This window comes from Nicotiana attenuata, chromosome 12, assembly GCF_001879085.1.
Source record: "Nicotiana attenuata strain UT chromosome 12, NIATTr2, whole genome shotgun sequence".
NCBI classification, from domain to species: domain Eukaryota; kingdom Viridiplantae; phylum Streptophyta; class Magnoliopsida; order Solanales; family Solanaceae; genus Nicotiana; species Nicotiana attenuata.
Window position 1 is genome coordinate 19,437,051 of NC_032000.1, and position 8,154 is coordinate 19,445,204.

An 8,154-nucleotide genomic window follows, 5' to 3' on the forward strand; every position below is an offset into this window, starting at 1 on the left:
ATGTAATAAATTATAACACCATATTGTATATTATAATAATACATTATTATATTAAACTATATACTATTGAATTATATATTATATACCAAAATTGCATACAATATATGAAATTGATATTTTATGTTCTAAAATAGTATACTTTTATGGTATATCGTATACTATTACAGCATATTGTTGCAATATATTGCACATTGTTACAATATACCGTTAAAGTATATTATATACTTTGAGTATTCAGTGTTGTTAGATGCTCGTGATTTGTGACACCCCGGTTAGGGCTGTGTTGGGTTATTCTTCCGCACTTTATTGATATTATCCGCTACTTAATGTTATTAGATCATGTTTTAGACTGTTTTATGTTGTTTAACTGTTTAAAAAGGTAAATTGGGTTTAGTCGGCTGGCTTTGTCTTCACGAGAGGTGCCATCACGACCGGGTTGGGATTTAGGGTCGTGACAAGTTGGTATCAGAGCCTAGGTTACATAGGTCTCATGAGTCATGAGCAGGTTTAGTAGAGTCTTGCGGATCGGTACGGAGACGTCTGTATTTATCCTCGAGAGGTTGCAAAACCCTTAGGAAAACTTCACATTCTTGAACTTCTTGTCGTGCGAATTTGTTGATCCGAGTACTAAACTTCTGTGTTTCCATTCTCTCGCAGATGGTAAGGACACGCGCTACCGGAAAGGATGGACGACCACCAGTGCCACCAGCTGCGACCACTAGAGGCCGAGGACGCGACCGTGGTCGTGGTTGAGGCAGAGCAGCGAGGGCACCACCTGCAGATCCACCAGCTGCCCCAGTTCAGAACCAGGTTCCAGCTGTGGACCCTCCAGCAGCACTAGCTCAGGCACCAGCTGTGCCTATTGTGATTCCGGGTCTTCGGGAGGCCTTGGCTCAGATCTTATCAGTTTGCACTGGCCTAGCTCAGGCGGTTTCAGCCACTACAGCCGCAGCTACTTCACAGGCTGGAAGAGGCAGTCAGACTCCCGCCGCCCGCACACCTGAGTAGGTTGTGCAAGGACTTCAGATGCCGGGGGCACATCCAGCCCAGCCGGTCGCAGCTGCTCAAGAATATGTAGTTCCTGTCATGCCAGAGGATGAGCAGCGTAGTTTGGAGAGATTTGGGAGACTTCAGCCTCTGACCTTCAGCGGAGCAGAGGGCGAGGATGCCCAGGGCTTTTTGGACAAGTGTAAAAGGATGCTTCGCACAGCCGGTATTTTGGAGACCAGCGGGGTTGCTTTCACTACCTATCAGTTTTTAGGACCTGCTTTTACCTGGTGGAAGGATTTTGAGAGGCGTAGGCCTGTTGGTGCAGCACCCCTTTCCTGGCAGCAGTTCTTCGTTCTCTTTCTGGAGAAATATGTACCGCAGTCTCGCAGAGAGGAGTTGCGTAGACAGTTTGAGTGGTTGCGTCAGGGAGGCATGACCATGTCACAGTATGAGTTGAGATTCTCTGAGTTAGCTCGTCATTCCATCTGGTCCCGACAGATCGAGAGAGGATCAGGAGGTTTGTCGATGGTCTTACTTATCAGCTCCGTATTCTTATGACCAGGGAGAGGGAGACTGGTGCTACCTTCGAGGAGGTTGTGGATATTTCCAGGGATATTGAGTCTGTCCATCGCCAGGAGCGAGAGAGAGGGAGGCCAAGAGGCCTCGAGGATCTTGTAGCTACAGTGGTGGTCCTTCGAGGGGCCAGTTTCAGCACAGAAGAGGCCGACAGTTCCATCATGGTCAGTCTGATCGCTCAGGTTATCGAGGGGCGTCATCGGGTCATGGTTCCCACAGTTCACACCAGGGCCATTCTTCACTTAGTGCCCTCCCAGCTCAGAGCTCATCCCCTGCTCCATCTGTTCAGGGCTCTTCTACGTCGAGTGTATCTATTGGTCACTCCGGTGCGAGGGGTTCCCATCAGTCCCCTTCTCCAGCACCTAGGAGTTGTTACGAGTGTGGCGAGATGGGCCAAGGCGGTGTCCCCGCCGTGTTGCTAGTTCATCCCAGCAGAGGGGTCAGTCATCAGCTTCGACGCCAGTTGCTCCACCACCACCCGCCCAGCCAGCTAGGGGTGGGGATCAGTCAGCCAGGGGTCACCCTAGAGGGGGAGGTCGATCAGGGGGTGGTCAGGCCCGTTTCTATGCTCTTCCAGGCAGACCCGATGTCATTGCTTCCGATGTTGTCATTACGGGTATTATTTCAGTCTGCCACAGAGAAGCCTCTATATTATTTGATCCCGGTTCCACCTATTCTTATGTGTAATCATACTTTGCTCGCTATTTGGGTACTCCTCGTGAGTTTCTTGCTTTACCTGTTCATGTATCTACCCTGGTGGGCGATACTGTTGTTGTAGACCGTTTGTAACGATCGTGTGTGGTGACTACTGGGGGTCTGGAGACCCGAGTTGATCTTTTATTATTGAGTATGGTGGATTTCGATGTCATTCTGGGCATGGATTGGCTATCTCTGTGTCGCGCTATTCTGGATTGTCAAGCCAAGACAGTCACATTGGCTATACCGGGAGTGCCACGGATTGAGTGGCGAGGTGTGACTGATTATGTTCCTAGCAGAGTGATCTCTTTCTTGAAGGCCCAGCGTATGGTTGGGAAGGGTTGTCTATCGTATCTTGCCTTTGTGAGGGATGTCGGAGCTGAGGCTCCCAGTATTGATTATGTCCCAATTGTGAGGGATTTCCCTGATGTATTTCCTGCAGACCTGCCGGCCATGCCACCGGACAGGGATATTGATTTTGGTATTGACCTGGTGCCGGGCACCAGCCCATCTCTATTCCGCCGTATTGTATGGCACCAGCGGAGTTGAAGGAGTTAAAGGAGCAGCTTTAGGAACTCCTTGACAGGGGGTTCATACGGCCTAGTGTGTCACCTTGGGGTGCGCCGGTTCTGTTTGTGAAGAAAAAGGATGGCACTATGAGAATGTGCATTGATTATAGGCAATTGAACAAGGTAACAATTAAGAACAAGTATCCTTTGCCTCGCATTGATGATTTATTCGACCAGCTTCAGGGAGCGAGGGTATTTTCCAATATTGACCTCCGTTCGGGTTATCACCAGTTGAAGATCAGGGATTCGGATGTTCTTAAGACGGCCTTCAAGACCAGATATGGTCGCTATGAGTTCCTGGTTATGTCTTTTGGGCTGACCAATGCCCCAGCAGCGTTCATGCATTTGATGAACGGCGTGTTCTGGCCGTATCTTGACTCATTTGTCATAGTTTTCATTGATGATATTCTGGTATATTCGCGTAGTCAGGAGGAGCACGCGGAGCATTTGAGGGTTGTGTTGCAGAGATTGAGATGGGAGAGGCTTTATGCAATGTTCTCCAAGTGCGAGTTTTGGCTCAGTTCAGTGGCATTCTTAGGGCACGTAGTGTCCAGTGAGGGTATTCGGGTTGATCCAAAGAAGATAGAGGCGGTTCAGAGTTGGCCCAGACCGTCCTCAGCCACAGAGATTCGCAGCTTTCTTGGTTTGGCAGGCTATTATCTCCGGTTTGTTCAGGGATTCTCATCTATCGCATCGCCCTTGACCAAGTTGACTCAGAAGGGTGTTTCATTCGTATGGTCGGACGAGTGTGAGGAGAGCTTTCAGAAGCTCAAGACAGCCTTGACCACAGCTCCAGTGTTGGTTTTGCCATCAGCTTCAGGTTCATATACCGTGCATTGTGATGCTTCGAGAGTAGGGATTGGATGTGTGTTGATGTAGGAGGGTAGAGTTATTGCTTATGCTTCTCGTCAGTTGAAGCCCCATGAGAAGAACTACCCCGTTCATGATTTGGAGTTAGCCGCCGTAGTTCACGCGTTGAAGATTTGGAGGCATTACTTGTATGGCGTATCTTGCGAGGTATTCAGTGATCATCGCAGTCTTCAGCATTTGTTCAAGCAAAAGGATCTTAATTTGAGGCAGCGGAGATGGTTGGAGTTGCTTAAGGATAATGACATCACTATATTGTACCATCCGGGAAAGGCCAATGTGGTGGCCGATGCTTTGAGCCGAAAGGCAGCGAGTATGGGGAGTTTGGCATATATTCCAGTTTAGGAGAGACCTCTTGCGGTTGATGTTCAGGCTTTGGCCAATCGATTCGTGAGGTTGGATATTTCGGAGCCCAGTCGGGTATTGGCTTGTGTGATTTCTCGGTCTTCCCTATATGAGCGCATCAAAGAGCGCCAGTATGATGATCCACATTTGCTCGTCCTTAGGGATAAAGTTCAGCATGATGATGCTAGAGATGTGACTATTGGAGATGATGGGGTATTGAGGATGCAGGGCCGGATTTGTGTGCCCAATGTAGATGGGCTTCGGGAGTTGATTCTGGAGGAGGCCCATAGCTCGTGGTATTCTATTCATCCGAGAGCCGCGAAGATGTATCAGGATCTGAGGTAGCATTACTAGTGGAGGAGAATGAAGAAGGATATTGTGGGATTTGTAGCTCGGTGCCTCAATTGTCAGCAGGTGAAATACGAGCATCAGAGACCTGGTGGCCTGCTTCAGAGGATGGATATTCCAGAGTGGAAGTGGGAGCGAATCACTATGGATTTTGTAGTTGGACTCCCTCGGACTTTGAAGAAGTTCGATGCTATTTGGGTGATTGTGGATAGGCTGACCAAGTTCGCGCACTTCATTCCTATCTGTACTACCTATTCTTCAGAGAGGTTAGTAGAGATTTATATTCGGGAGATTGTTCGGTTGCATGGTGTCCCAGTTTCCATCATTTCAGATCGGGGCACTCAGTTTACTTCCCAGTTTTGGAAGTCTGTTCAGCGGGAGTTGGGTACTCAGGTTGAGTTGAGCACAGCTTTTCACCCTCAAACGGACGGGCAGTCCGATCGCACCATTCAGATATTGGAGGATACGTTACGCGCTTGTGTTATTGATTTCGGAGGGTCATGGGATCAGTTTCTACTGCTTGCAGAGTTTGCTTATAACAACAGCTACCAGTCGAGTATTCAGATGGCTCCATATGAGGCTTTGTACGGGAGGCAGTGTAGATATCCAGTTGGTTGGTTCGAGCCTGGTGAGGCTAGGCTATTGGGACAGATTTGGTTCAGGATGCTTTAAATAAGGTGAAGGTAATTCAGGAGAGACTTCGTATGGCGCTGTCAAGGCAAAAGAGTTATGCTGACAAGAAGGTTCGAGATGTGTCCTACATGGTTGGTGAGAAGGTCCTGTTGAAGGTTTCGCCCACGAAGGGTGTTATGAGATTTGGAAAGAAAGGGAAGTTGAGTCCGCGGTTCATTGAGGTACTTCGGAGGATTGGAGAGGTGGCTTATGAGCTTGCCTTTCCACCCAGCTTGTCGAGTGTGCACCCAGTGTTCCATGTTTCTATGCTCCGAAAGTAAATTGGAGATCCGTCCCATATTCTGGATTTCAACACGGTTCAGTTGGAGGGTGATTTGACTTATAATGTGGAGCCAGCAGCTATCTTGGAGCGTCAGGTTCGGAAGTTGAGATCAAAAGATATAGCTTCAGTGAAAGTGCAGTGGAGAGGTCGGCCCGTGGAGGAGGCTACCTGGGAGACCGAGCGGGAGATGCGGAGCAGATATCCTCACCTGTTTGAGGCTTCAGGTATGTTTCTTGATTCGTTCGAGGACGAACATTTGTTTAAGTTGGGGAGAATGTGACGACCCGGCTGGTCTTTTCATGAGTTACCATTCCGTCCCCCCCCCCCCATTTCTGCTTCTTTATGCTTTGTTATCCGTGTTTTGTGGTATCGGGTTGGTCGGATTGGATTCGGATTGGTTTTGGTGAAGTTTGAGACACTTAGTCTCTTTTAAGGAAGTTTAAGTTGGAAAAGTCAACCGGATGTTGAATTATGTGTTAGAGGGCTCGGATGTGAGTTCCGATGGTTCGGTTAGCTTCGGGAGGTGATTTATGGCATATGAGTGTGATTGGAATGGGTTTTTGGAGGTTTGGAGTAGATTTAGGCTTGAATTGGCGAAGTTGATATTTTGGCAATTTCCGGTTGATAGGCGAGATTTTGATATAGGGGTCGAAATGGAATTCCGAGAGTTGCAGTAGCTTCGTTATGTCATTTGGGATGTGTGTGCAAAATTTCAAGTCATTCGGACGTGGTTTGGTTGGGTTTTTGATCAAAACCGGAATTCGGAAGATTTTTAGAAACTTAGGCTTGAATCCGAGGTGTTTTGGTTGATTTATGTCGTTTGAAGTGTTTTGATGATTGGAACAAGTTTGTATAAGGTTTTTGGATATGTTGGTGCCTCCTGGGGGCCTCGGGTGAGTTTCGGGTGGTCAATCGGACCATTTTGAAGTTTAGAAGCTGCTGAAATTTTGTTGTTGCTGGTGTTTTCGCACCTGCGGTTTGGGGACCGCAGGTGCGGCACCGCAAATGCGGAAAGGGAGCCGCAGAAGCGGAATGTTGAGGGCTTACCAGAAACCGCAGATGCGGTGTGGGACCGCACCTGCGGAGGCGCAGGTGCGGATGCCCTATCGCAGATGCAATTTTGGACTTTCAAGTGATTTTTGCAGATGCGGAGGAAAGACCGCAGATGCGGTACCTCAGAAGCGGCTATAGTGCCGCAGATGCGAAATAACTGGGCAGTTGAATTAAAAGAGGTCCTTCGCGAATTTTGGGTTATTTCACCATTTTTTACTTCGGCTTGAGAGCTATTGGACGATTTGGAAGGAGGAATTCAAGGGAACTTCGTTAAGGTAAGGATTCTGGACCTAAAACACAATTCTATGGTAGTATTTCATGAATTTAGGACTGTAATTAAAGGAATTAAAGGGCAAAAATGGAGGATTAGGGCCTGAGTTTAAGAGGCCTTTAAATGGGGGTTTGAGGGGTCATTTGGACTCCGATTATAGTATTTTTGATATGTATTAACTCGTGCTGAGATAAGGAATCCGTTGGTGTAAAAATTTCTAAATTTTGAGACGTGGGCCCGGGGGTCGGGTTTTGGTAATTTCGGGATTTGTGCCCTTTATTGATTGTTTTCGCTTGGGCTTTGTTCCCTTAGTATATTTTGACGTCCTCGTTCTGATTTTGGATAGATTCGACGCGCGTGGAGGCCGATTCGAGGGGCAAGGGCGTCGCGAGCTAGAGATTTAGCCGGTTCGAGGTGAGTAATGATTGTAAATGATGTCCTGAGGGTTTGAAAACCCGGATTGCACATCGTAGTGCTATGTTGAGGTGAGACACACGCTAGATGACGAGCGTGGGGTCGTACACTATTGGGGATTGTGACTTGGTCCGTCCCGATTGATGATTTTACCGCGTATTTGACTGAAACTTATTTGCTATCATTTATGATTTGGGCTGAATGCCATATTTGGGCTTCGTGCAAACTATTTGAACCCTTCGGGGCATTTTATTGATATTTCCTCACTGTTTTGATTTACTACTTGAACTCAGTCATGTTATTTTTTACTGTTTTACTACTCAGCCATTTTTACTCAGTTTTGAGACTTAAATGATATTTTAAATGATGTTTTGGGCTGAGAAACACTCTTTTACTATTGCCCGAGGGGCTTGTGAGGATTTTTGACTGAGTAAGGCCGAGGGCCTATGTTGTGAGGACACACTAATACTGATTTGAGGCCGAGGGCCTGAGATATGTACGCCACGAGGTGGCTTGATTGATATGAGGCCGAGGGCCTAGATTTGATGCCACGAGATGGCTTGTTATTGCGCTTGGGCCGTAAGGGGCCCCTCCAGGAGTCTGCACATCCCCAGTGAGCGCGGGTACCTATTGTGTTGTGAGATTGAGCCCGAGGGGCTGGTATTGTTCTGAGATGTTGCCCGAGGGGCGGATTTGTGGTTACTGTGCCCGAGGGGCGAGCTTCTATTTATTTACTGTACCTTAATTATCTATAAGTTACCTGTTTATTTGTTGGGAAAGGATTTTACTTGGCTTTTCACCGGTTTACTTTTTTTAACTAGCTTTACTGCTTCATTATAAAATACCTTGTGCCTTACGTGCTTTCTTACTTTCAGTCATTATTTACATTTGTTACTCACAGAGTTGGAGTACTCACTTTACTCCCTGCACCCTGTGTGCAGATTCAGGCGTAGCTGGTCCCGCTCCCGAGTGCTGATTCATTCCAGCTTCAGGCGGTTCTTCGAGGAGTCTTTAGATAGCTGTTGGCGTTCGTAGCCCGGAGCTCCTCCCTATCTATTTCCTTTTACATT